We start from the raw sequence: 12,501 nt of genomic DNA on the forward strand, positions 1-12,501 counted from the left end.
TCAATAGAAAATCAAAGGTACACCAGGGAATGAGCCAAGCTCAGAATCTCACAGGAGAAAACTTCTGGCTAATTGATTCATTATCAGTTTTATCCCTACCAACATGCAGGAAGCTGAGATGGGCTGTAGAAATCAACTGGCCTTGAAAGTAACCCTATATCCCACTGACTACGTCCCTCCATCCTCCCTCCATCCTCCCTCCACTCTCCCTCATTCTCCCTCCACCCTCCCTCCACTCTCCCTCCATCCTCCCTCTATCCTCCCTCCATCCTTCCTCTTCCCTTTGTCCTGGTTAATATAATTTGATATTTCATAATCCTGGAACTTACATGTGCCTCTGTCAAGGTGAAAATCTCCACAGTAGAGACACTGAGTCCAGCACATATATGATCCAATTTGCCTATTAAATGCAAATATCCAAGTGGGCTGTTGGTTCAACCAACTACTCAAACAAATTGAACCTAAATCCCAACAAAGGTGAATTGTGCAAAAACCAAAATGAGTACTGGGTGGGATCAGCTTCAACACCACAAGAAGGAAATGGAGATGGGAAAGGAGCCGGGGGTCAGTTCCCCCAAAAGGAGCCATGTAGTCTTGGTTTGGTTTTAATTAACTTTAGCAACAATTTTTTTTTCCTTCAGCTGGCCTGTGTGAAGGTAGAATTGCGTGGCAACTGGCATTTCATGTAATTGGCACTGATGGTCACTGAACCCACAGGGCTGAGATCGACACCCGGAGTGCTGCTGATTTCGGTGAAATTGAACAACTTGGATGTGACCGCAAACCCAACTGAAATGTGAATGCCCCAGAATGGGCTGGTTTGCAGCCTGAGAAGAATAGAGGCTTCACTGTGCTCCAAATCAGGACGCAGTCCAAACCCAATCTGGGTGTCCCACTGCCCACAGCGGGGGGAGGGGTTCTGGGATACAGATCCCGAGGCTGAGGACACTCAATAGCCTCTCCTCCCCCATCTCCAGCCACCATCCAGCTGATGGGGGCCCCTGGCAGCCACCCAGGCCACTGTATGTTTCAGGGTTAAGGGTTCTGGGGTTAGGCAGAGGGGGACCCAGCTGAAGGACAATGCATTTACTCACACCAGCAATGTAACTGATTAAACAGTCCTTGTGCGTAGAGCTGGGCCTGGCCAAGCCCCCTGCAAGGTGCCCACCTCGGTCCCCAAGCCAGTCAGTGTGCACCAGGCCTGTCTTCTAGGAAACAAACCATGAATAACACTAATGACATATTCAAAGGACCTGGACTGCAGATGCTATGAATTTAACCAGGTCTCGTTTCTCCCTGGCATTTAGAAAAGAGGACTCTCCCTGTATGCCCCTACCTTGAATGTCCATGTCCATACCCACACACAATCTAACACACGGCCTCTACACTGCATAAACTTCATTTATGTGAGATCATCAGTCATGAGACCCTGTGGGCACTCAGAGGAAGGGATCTGATGCCAATGAAGAGGTCAAGGCATGCTTCTGGAGGAGGTGCCACTGGGGCAGAATTCCCAAGGAAGCATAGAAACCCTTCAAGACCAGGGAGTGGGGTCCAGCAGAAGGAGCATGTGTGCAAAGGTGGGAAACCACTAGGAGTCTCCTGGGAATTCCCAGTTTCCCAGGGTGATGTCCACACAGTTGGCAGGAGGCTGAAAGGGCCAGTCAGAAGTCAAAGGGAGCCCTGGAGGGCTTTTGGAGGTTGGTGCCTGGTATGGTTTTGCTGTGTCCCCACCCAAATCTCATCTTGAACTGTAGCTTCCATAATTCCCATGAGTTGTGGGAGAGACCTGTGGGAGATAATTGCATCATGGGTGCAGTTTCCCCCATACTGTTCTCATGGTAGTGAATAAGTCTCATGAGATCTGATGATTTTATGGGGGGTTTCCCCTTTCACTTGTATCTCATTCTCTCTTGCCTGCCGCCATGTAAGATGTGCCTTTCACCTTCCATCGTGACTGTGAGGTCTCCCAGCTATGTGGAACTGTGAGTCTATTAAACCTGTTTTCCTTTAAAAATTACCCAGTCTCGGGTATGTCTTTATCAGCGGCATGAAAAGGGACTAATACAGTGCCATGCTCAGGTGTAGGTGTTAGAAATCTTGGTCTCTTGGACCCTGGAAAGTGAACTGAACAGGAGCAAGGCTGTGGCAGGAGACCAGGCTGGAAGGTGTGACAATAAACCAGGCACAAAACAATGAAGGGTTGAGGATAACGGTGGCGGTGGCGATGGACATCAGGGGATAGACGCAATGCGGACTTAGGAAGACACACAGGACGTGACCTTCCGCAACCCCTCTGCACCATCCCTCCATTTTCCACCCTCTCTCTGCCGTGGGATCACAGAGCAAGCCTCTGGGTCCTCTCTCCTCTGCTTCTGGTTGAGTTCAGCTACTGGGGATCACAGAAGATCCATGGGAGGTGGGACAGGGAAGCTGGCATTTGGAATGTTTATTATTCTTCCTCCTGGGAGGTCCTCCTTGGGAGATCAACTCAGGCTGGCATGTTCTCTCTCCTTCTGAGTCCTGCTCCCTTCTCATCCCTTGACCCCAGGACATAAGAGTGGTAACAGCTACAATGCTACTGGCCCCAGCTTCCTGCTTCCCCTGACCCTGGGCCTCCCTGACACCCATCTCCACCTGTGTAATAAGTCTCTTGGTAAATGCATCCTCTCAAAATTCTCCAAATTGAGTGGTCCATCTCCTTCCTATTGGGACCCCAAGTGAGAACAAACTTCACATTCACTTCTCAGAAGTCTTTAGTCATTTCACAGGTATGTGCTGTGTTTCTAGAAGTGTGTGCCAGGTACTGTACAGGGAGCAACACAGGTAGTGTCTCTTTCCCATGAGGTCCCACTCTGTCTCTATGGTATAGGGCAGCATCTGAGGTCTTGGTAAATATAGAGAGTTATGAGCCCTGCCCTAGCCCCAGGGAATTGGCAACTCTAGGGAAAGGACCCCAGAGTCTGCAATTTTATCAGGATTCTCAGAGGTTCTTGAGGGGCCAAACCTGTCGGTGCAGTGGCTTGAGGTGCTTACACCTTACATGAAGCAGGACAGGGACCTACCTAGCAAGCATGGCACTGGCATCATGCACACGGTCCGCCCAACTGGTCAGCAACCAGGAGAGTGCCCGGTGTCCAAGCCATCCATATCAGGGGTTAAGGATTTGGAAGATCACTCCTGAATTCTTAAGCAAAGAACTAGCTGATGTGTGCATTTTTCTCTACTTATAATTTTCTGCTCTTTGCAGTGTATCTCCAATCCCTCCAAATTGTAGCAACACAATAATAATCATTTCAGAACCAGTAATCTGTGATGCATATACTTACAGTGTGACTGCTCCCTCCCTCCCCTGACTTCTCTCCCTCCTCTGTATCTTCCTCCATCTCTTTTTCTCTTTCTCTCTCTCCATATAGGTGTAGCAAGTCCTGCTTTATAAAAATTTATATATTTCTAAAAAAAACCATAAGTTGGTAGCAATCACTTATTTGATTTCAAAGTTGCCTTTCTTTTCCTTAACAAGGTCCCTGGCATAGTGACAGCATGATTCAGTGGGCAAGAAGAGGAGGAGGCACGACTCGTACAGGATTCCTTCACGTTTTGAAATGAGGCAGAGCTGTGGGTTCCCTTGCTCTAACTCCCATGAAGTTCCATGACTCTGTCTCTGGGGCTACCCATCCGTCCAAGAATTATTGAGCCCTGTGCTATCTTCAGGGGACCATGACAGTAAAGAGAGCCCTGTTCCCCCACCTGTGGGGGAAGTTTAGTCTCACACCTCTTTACTCTTCATGAACTCATGCAATTTTTTTTCTCCCTAAGTTTTGAGATGTTTAAAAATTCCTTTATTTAGCTTGCCTTTTGAATGCAGCATCCAATACACTGCAATAGGTAAAATGTTAACACCATCGATGGTGAATTCCGTTGCACAATATAAAAGCCCTCATTTGCTTTCCTTTTGGATTGGATTTCCAAATGGGTCAAATGTTTGCAGAAATGACCCAAACTGTACAAATAAACTGTAGCTCTAGTGAGGGAGGCAGTTTACATTACCCTCAGTCAGATGAATATAGAAGCCGCAGCCTGTCCTTTGAAAACCACTTCACGCACTGTGCGTGTGAGTTCTGCGCCCCGTCTGGGATCCCTCAATTCCATCAAAAAGCTCTGGGAAAGGCATGCAGATCTTATAAATTCATACACCCATTCACACCCAGCTGGGTGGCTCTAGTCCTCCACCAGATCAAACAAACAGGGGTTTTGCCCAGGCATCCTGGAATGCCCACATGCTGGGAACCTTCCCCAAGCTCCCTTCCCCAGGTCACCTGCACTGCCTGCTCTGGGCTGCCATTGTTCAGGCAGGGTGCCACTCATGGTCTTTCTCATGGAATCCGGATTATGTAGACTGTAGACTGATAAGCCCTAACCACAAGGCCCATGGCTGGAAAAGGTATGGGAGCAGAAGGAGAATTGGGATTTTAGGGTGCAGCTATACTCACCCTAAACTTCTGGTGGCCTGGGACTTTTTTTTTTAATAGTCTTTATTCTGTAAACATTTGTATTTAAAACAGATGAATCCTGCTCACAATTCATACATGGACCCGAGTCACGATACACGTTCACCCGTCACAGGGAGATAGGGGGAGCTCAGGAGCACGTGGTGCGCCTGGGGCTGGGTGGAGTCTCAAGGCAGCAGGTGTGGAGGTGGTGATGAGTAAACAGGTGAGCATAGCTGCACCCTAAAACCCCAATTCTCCTTCTGCTCCCATACCTTTTCCCAGCCATGGCCCTTGTGGATAGGGCTTATCAGTCTATATAATCCCAATTCCATGTTTTCCCTTCCAGAACCCCTAGGGTAGAGTACAAATATAGTCCTTCTTTCCTGAGCGGGCTAGGAGAGAAAGGCAATGAATGGCACCCTGCCTCATCTTCAGGGAAAGCTGCAATACTAGACCATAGGTTGGAGCCACTGCCCAGTATAACTTCTTTCTTGAGTACCTGGCTGAAGACAGACTGAGGGCTGGCACCTGCAGAGCAGGAACTGGACGTCACTGTCTTATATTTGGCACATGTGGCATGGAGCCTTGAACATGGTTGATCTTCACCTGTTTGCTAATCCAATCCCCTATTTTACAGGTAGGGAAGATGGAGGCACTGAAAGGCCTGAGTGAGTGCCTTGTCTAAGTAGATACGGCCCTGTTCCACGAGTTTCAGAACGGTGCCTGTGCTGGTTATAAAACTCTCACCTCTGAGCTCCAGGACCACCTGCAGTGCGAATCAGAATGGGCCCCAGTTCAATATGGCTGGAGTCCTTAAAAGAAGAGGAGAAGATACGCATGGAGAGACGCACGGGGAGAGGCTGCAAGATGATGGAGGCAGAGATTGGAGCAATGCAGCCACAAGACAAGGACAGCCTGGGGCCTCCAGGAGCTGGAAGAGGAGCAAGGATTCCCCCCTAGAGCACTCAGAGGACTGACACATTGACTTTGGACTTCTGGCCTCTAGGATGTGGGGGAATACATTTCTGTTGCTGTGAGTCACCCAGGTCATGGTACTTTGTTAGGGCAGTCCCCTGCCCCTCATACACTGCCCTTCTGTTCTTTGCATAGTGATGCTCCAATGGCATTAAGTACAGTGGGCAACCCCACTTTACCATTGCCAGCTGCTCCCTGTTTGGTTCCACAAATAGGAGGTGCTAGAGGGCAACGCAGGAGAAGGCAGGAGAGCCAAGCTCCTTCCAGTCCCATCAGCATCCCGGCATCCATGGGTTTCACCTTGGGAGAAGCAGCTGGTTCCACTTTCCAGGATCTCTTCCCCACATCCATGTTGCACCCCACCAAGAAACGCTGGCATCAGCTGCTTAGCTTTGTTTCTTCGGGGGTCTGGGTCTTAGCTCCACAGGACCCCTCCTCCAGACTCCCAAATTTCTTCCAATCTCAACATTTTCCCTGTGTCATCCTAGCCCTGGAGGTGGTAGCTGAGTCCATCTGTAATCCCTGCCACTGCAGTATCTTAAAGTTCCCTTTGTGCCTCTTTCAGTCTTCCAATAACTAGATTTTTAAAAATATGTATATTGAATTCTCTCTGCTAAAATAATGATATGTTCAATGAGTGCTGAGTTTCAATTTGGGAAGATGAAAACCTTATAGCAATGAATAATGGTAACGGCTGCACAACAATGTGAACGTACTTAATGCCACTAAATTGTACTTTAAAATGGTGAAAATAGTAATTTTTTTCTTTTTTTGGGGGGTGGGGTGGGCAGAGTCTCACTCTGTCATCCAGGCTGGAATGCAATGGTATGATTTTGGCTCACTGCAACCTTTGCCTCCTGGGTTCAAGCAATGCTCCTGCCTCAGTCTCCCAAGTAGCTGGAATTGCAGGCATGTGCCACCAGACCCAGCTAATTTTTGTATTTTTAGTAGAGACAGGGTTTCACCCTGTTGGTCAGGCTGGTCTGGAACTCCTGACCTCAGGTGATCCACCCATACTGACCTCCCAAAGTGCTTGGATTATAGGCATAAGCCACCACACTCCACCAGAAAATAGTAAACTTTATGTGATGGCTATTTTTACCCTTCAGCACCGCCCCCACAACAAGACTGGTGTGGTTTTTATTTTCCTGACTGATGTACATTATTTAAATGGTGATAGTGAAGTAAACATCACTTATGATGATAATGACAGCTGTCAGTTTGAATCTTTCCCATGTGCTAACCTATACTAGGTATTTAATCATCATAATATTTAATAGACTGTTCTATGGTCTCTATTTTAGTGATGGAGAAGCTGAGCCTCAAAATGGTTATGCTGCTTGGTATTAAGTACAGTAAAGGGTAGAAATCAAGTTTATTGGACTAATCCTTTTCTTCCTTTTCTTTTCTTTTCTTTCTCTCTCTCTCTCTCTTTTCCTTCCTTCCTTCCTTCCTTCCTTCCTTCCTTCCCTCCTTCCTTCCTTCCTTCCTTCCTTCCTTCCCTCCCTCCCTCCCTCCCTTCCTTCCTTTCTTTTTGAGACAGGGTCTAGCTCTGTCACCCAGGCTGGAGTGCAGTGGCATGATCACAATTCACTACAGCCTTAACCTCCTGAGCTCAAGCGATCCTCCCACCTCAGCTATCCAAGTAGCTGAGACTACAGGCATGTGCCACCATGCCTGGTTAATTTTTTATTTTTATTTTTTGTAGAAACAGGGTTTTGCCATGTTGCCTAGGCTGGTAAAGTGTTCCTCCCTCCTCAGTCTCCCAGTGCTGAGATTATAGGCATGAGCCACCACACACAGCATGGACTGATCTTACCGTTATGTGATATACGTCTTTGTCCTTAGTGATTTCCTTTGTTCTTTAGTTAACTTTATCTGCTATCAATACAGTCTCTTCTTTTTAAAATTAATATTTGCATGATATATCTTTTTCCATCTTTTTATTTTTAACCTCTTATGTTGCGAGTTTCTTACAGAAAACATATTGTTAGGTTGTGGGTTTTTTAAAAATCCATTTTGCCAATCTGTTTTTTAATTATACTTCCAATATTTACATTTAAAGTAATTACTAATATGTTGTAAGTTAAGTCTGCCATTTTCTTGTTTTCTGTTTGTTATATGTTCTCATGTTCTCATGCTTGTTTCTTCCTTCTTGCCTTCTGGTAGGTAAAATAAACATTTTGAATTCCATTATCATTTACTCGCAATGTTTTTTAGCTTATGGCTTTTATATTTTTATTAGTGGCTGCTTTAGATAGTTCAGTATACCAACTTACTTATTACAGTCTATTACTGTCAAGGTTTTACCACTTTGAGTGAAGTTCAGAAAACTTCCATTTGGGTCCTCTTATACTCTCTACTTTTAAGATATAATTGTCTTAGCTACTTCCTGTATATACATTGAATACCACCTCAGTTATGGTTTTTGCTTCAACTATCAAATAGGATTTAAGAAGTCACAAAGAGAAGTAAGATCTGTTCTATTTACTCCTACTTTTATCCATTCTTCTTTCACTTCTTAAGTTTCTTAGAAAACTTCCCAAAGTCATTTATTTTTAAGAGTGAGTCTGTTGAGAGATGGATTCTCTCAGTTTTTCTTCACCTGAGGATTTATTTCCCCTTCAATTTGAAAGGGTATTTTTGCTGGATGTAGAATTTGTGGTTGCCAGTTCTTTTCTCTCAATTACTTGAAAAAGGCGTCACTCTTTTCTGTCCTCTCTAATTTCAGATGAGAAATCCACAGGCAATCAAATTGATGTTCTCCAATACGTAACATGTTATTTCTCTTTAGCTTCTTTCAAGATTTTTTTACTTGTCTTTACTTTTCAGAAGTTTGCTTACAATGCGTCTTAGTGCAGATTTACCTGGGTTTACTCTGAATTTCACTCAGCTTCTTGAATCTGCTAGGGTTGTGCCTTTCACTATATTTGGGAAATTTTCAGCCACTATTTTCCTAGACATTTTTTTCAGACCAACATAATTTTTCCTCTTTTTCTGACACTCTAACAATATAAATATTAGATTTTGAAAATATTCTACCACAGGTCCCTGGAGCTCTGTTGTTATTTTAAATTTTAAATTGGATAATTTCTACTGTTCTATCTTCAAGCAAACTCATTATTTCATCTGTCATATTCTTTCTGCTCTTACACTCAAACAGTGTTTTTATTTTGGTTATTGAATTTTTCAGTTCCCTAATTTCCTTTTGAATCTTTTATTTCTTTGTTGAGACTTTCAATTTCTTTGTTTCAAGTATAGTCATGATTGCTTGCTGAAGCATTTTTATTATCGCTGTTCATAATCCTTGTCATATCATTCTGAATCGTCTCATTTTTTGTGTTGCTGTGTTGGTGGTGGTCTTTTCTCCTTCAAGTTGTTATTGTCCTGGTGCTTGTGATGATGAGTAAATTTTGTTTGGATCCTGGATCTTTGGGGGATTGTGTTATGAGACTCAGGATCCTGTTTAATTTTCTTTTTTAGCAGGCAGTCACCATATTCAGATGCATCACGTAGATCTAAGGTAGGGATGGTTGTTCAGTGCTCACTGGGCTCCACTGACCTATCCCTCTATAAGTGGTGTGGTGATGACTCACCCTGCCTCACTGCATGTGGGTGGGGTAGAAATTCAGCTCCCTACTCAGTACTGGTAACACCAACTCACACTGCTTCATTGCTTCCAAATTGGGTAGTGAGCTCAGTTCCCTGCTGTGCCCTCACTGACACTAGAGAGGGGAGAAGCAGAGTCCTGGCTAGCTCTGCCTCATTTGTCCTCATTCAGCCTTATTGATAAGGTAGAGGCTCAGCTACCCACTGGGCCTTACTGTCATCGGGGTGGGGCAGGAGGAACTAGAGCGTGGACTAGCCCTTCCTCATTTTCATACCACTTCATTCAGCCTCATTGATGCTGGGCAGGATTTGAGGCTCAACTCCTACTGTGCCTCGCTGACATGTAGGGTGAGGTGAGGGGTGCCCACTAGCTTTACACCATAGAATTTGGTCTATTTCCTTCCAGATGGGAATGGAGGTTTAGCTCTCCACTCAGCCAACCAATACCACCCCAACAGAGGAATCAGAGCATGTCTGCTTCTGCTGGACAGGAAATGAAAGATTAGGTCACTGTTTGGCTCTGTTGATACCACTGGTTGAGGGACCTGGAAGGCTGTAGAGGAAGAAGGAGCTTTTCCATTGGTTCTGGTTGGCTGGAGCATGTGGGTATGGTCATCAAGGTTTTCAGTTCTAATCCACAGTTCTCCTGGTATGCTGACTGAAGACAACAGGCTTTCTTAGGACATTTTTTTTGTCTGGGCCTGTTGATGGTTTGGGGATCTGGGCTTCTCCAGCACACTGTTTGAGATAGATGGGAGGCAGTATAGAAACTCAGGAAACTTTATGCTGAGTCATCCCTTAAGTCCTGAGATTCCTAAGCAGCCTGTCTTCTTCAGTCCACCTTTCAGAGTCTTTATATGTTTGTTTGTTGTGTGACGTTCAGGATTTTTAGTTATAAGAGGTAGGAACTGGAGGAATGGAGCTACTCCATCTTGGCAGGAACCAAAAGTCTCCCCACAGGGAAAAATCTAATCCAAGCCTATCTACTTTCGTAACCCCTGCCTTTTCAGCCTCGCTTTCCCACCTAGCTGACGCCATTATCCTTGCTGTAGGAACAGTGGCCAACATGACCATTAGCATTTCCCTCAGTGTCAAGTTCACAGCTGCACTTGGGACCTTCTAGAATAAGACATGTTGACCTTTTTCCCAGCCTTCCTCGGTTAATCACGGTTGAGAAGACTCACTGGGTCACGAGTGTATTATCTCACATTCTTCTGGAGAATAACCTCCAAGTTTTTTCTCAACTGAAGGTTGACTCAAAGCGTGGGCTCTAACCACTAACTCATGAGGCCTCAGCGGCCATTTGACCCACGGTTTCTTCACAAGACACTTCATGTTCATTTTCCATTATTTAGACCTCTCCTAAAGAGACACTCAGGAGAGAGGCATTTTAATCCCTCTTTGCTCTATGACTTCTTGGGTGGCCCAAGGAAAACACATCAGCACATACTAAAAACCCTCAATCTCTTCATTCAGGATGAGAACAAACATGCGGGGGAGTAACTCCAGGCCCACTCAGGTCTCAGGAGGCCAAGAGGTAGCAGGAGAGGTACCAAGAGCCAAAGGTCAAGGCCCCTTTTCTGGTGGCTATTTGGTGGTAAATTACAGAAATAGACTGTAACAGGGACAAGCCATCTCTTTTTGCCTGATTTTCTTCATCCAAAAGCTGTACGTTCTGCACAGTTGAGTGTTATATCAATGAATACAACTAAAAATTAATAAGACCTCCCCGACCACCTCCATTTGTAATATGAAGATAATAATAGCACCAACCTCACATAATTTTTAGAATTGTTTCCTTGGTCTTTCATTCTTTTTTTTTTTTTTTTTTTTTTTTTTTTTTTTTTTTGAGACAGAGTCTCACTCTGTCACAGAGGCTGGAGTACAGTGGCACAATCTTGATGCACTACAACCTCTGTCTCCTGGGTTCAAGCACTTCTCCTGCCTCAGCCTCTCTAGTAGCTGGGATTATAGGCATGTGTCATGATCCCTGGCTAATTTTTTTATTTCTAGCAGAGATGAAGTTTTGCCATGTTGGCCAGGCTGGTCTCAAAATCCTGATCTCAGGTGATCCTCACCCACCTTGGCCTCCCTAAGTGCTGGGATTACAGGAGTGAGCCACCACGCCTGGCCGCTTAGTCTTTCATTCTACCAGGTTTCCTTTTGGTCATTCATCAGAGCTATTACAGAACAAAATTTTTTAAATACATGAGACTCTTTGTATACTTTCAGTTCTAAATCCCTATAATTTCCAATTCATTTTTCCACATTAAATTTGGGAAAAGGGGCAGAATTTGGAAAGTCCCATACAAGACCAGAAACTGGAAGTTATAAAATCCTGAGCCATGACATCAGGATGTGGCAGCATTGTTTACACAAAGGCTTGTCTCTTCCAGTAACCAAGGCCTCCCAGTCATCAACAATAGAGGCCAAAGGAGGTAAAACTATACAAATCTGGAAACCAAGACTTGGTTGTCTCCGAGTTAGTATGTGAAATTGGGTTTAAGACATTGGTACAGCCAGGGAAATATTCAGAGCATCTTTTAGCTAACCCCTAAGGCAGCTTTGGATTTTGTCCGAGAATGGTCTGGTGTGAAAAAGGAAGGAGGTTCTTAAGGACCTGAAAAATTCCTGAACTTAACTGATGAAGTCGGAAATTTTTATGAACTGAAACTGTGTTTCTGATTATACAGCTTCCCTGAGGCCCCCTGTGAATGGGGAATGCCAGCTCTATCCCTTTTTGTGATTATACAGAAAGAGAAATATTTGCCTATTCATGTTCCTCTTCCATCATGGCAATTTCCAAATCGCTGTCTTCCATCTTGACTCTCTCTTGGAAGTCTTGATACTACTGCACTTCACTACCATGGATAGATTCCACTATTTTTCCTTTACCAGCCAGAAGGACTTTAACCCTGGTCCTATCATCTTCCTCTTCACCCCATCTCAAGCACCCATGAATGAGCCTTCCAATTCATGGGGCTCCCAGTGACCTGGCCATCCCAATTCTAACACTCTTCTCCTAGTAGTTAAATTTAGGTTGGGTTGCCTGTGTCTGATATGAGAGTGTGAAATCAACCTTGGTCTGGTCTAAGCCACTGTTAATTTGGGTCTCTGTTACTAAGCAGAAGCTTCTTCCTGAGTATTGCAAATGAGAGCCTGTTCCCTCCTTGCAAACAATAAGACCAAGAGAGGAAATGGCTGTGAGTTGACCTAGGGAGGCACAGGAACAGATGACTTCACAGAATTACAGTGTCCTCAAGCTTGGCATGCAAATGGCCACCACACCTGAAGGGCCAAATGGACAGGAAGAAATTGCATCTAAGTGTACATCAATTTCAAGAGCAAGTGGAATTCCCTCTAACACTTAGTCCTACATGAACCTCATAGCTCTCAGATATTGCCCTGGCAAAGGTGAATGGAA

The sequence above is a fragment of the Saimiri boliviensis genome, chromosome 1 (genome assembly GCF_048565385.1).
Source record: "Saimiri boliviensis isolate mSaiBol1 chromosome 1, mSaiBol1.pri, whole genome shotgun sequence".
Classification (NCBI taxonomy): Eukaryota; Metazoa; Chordata; class Mammalia; order Primates; family Cebidae; genus Saimiri; species Saimiri boliviensis.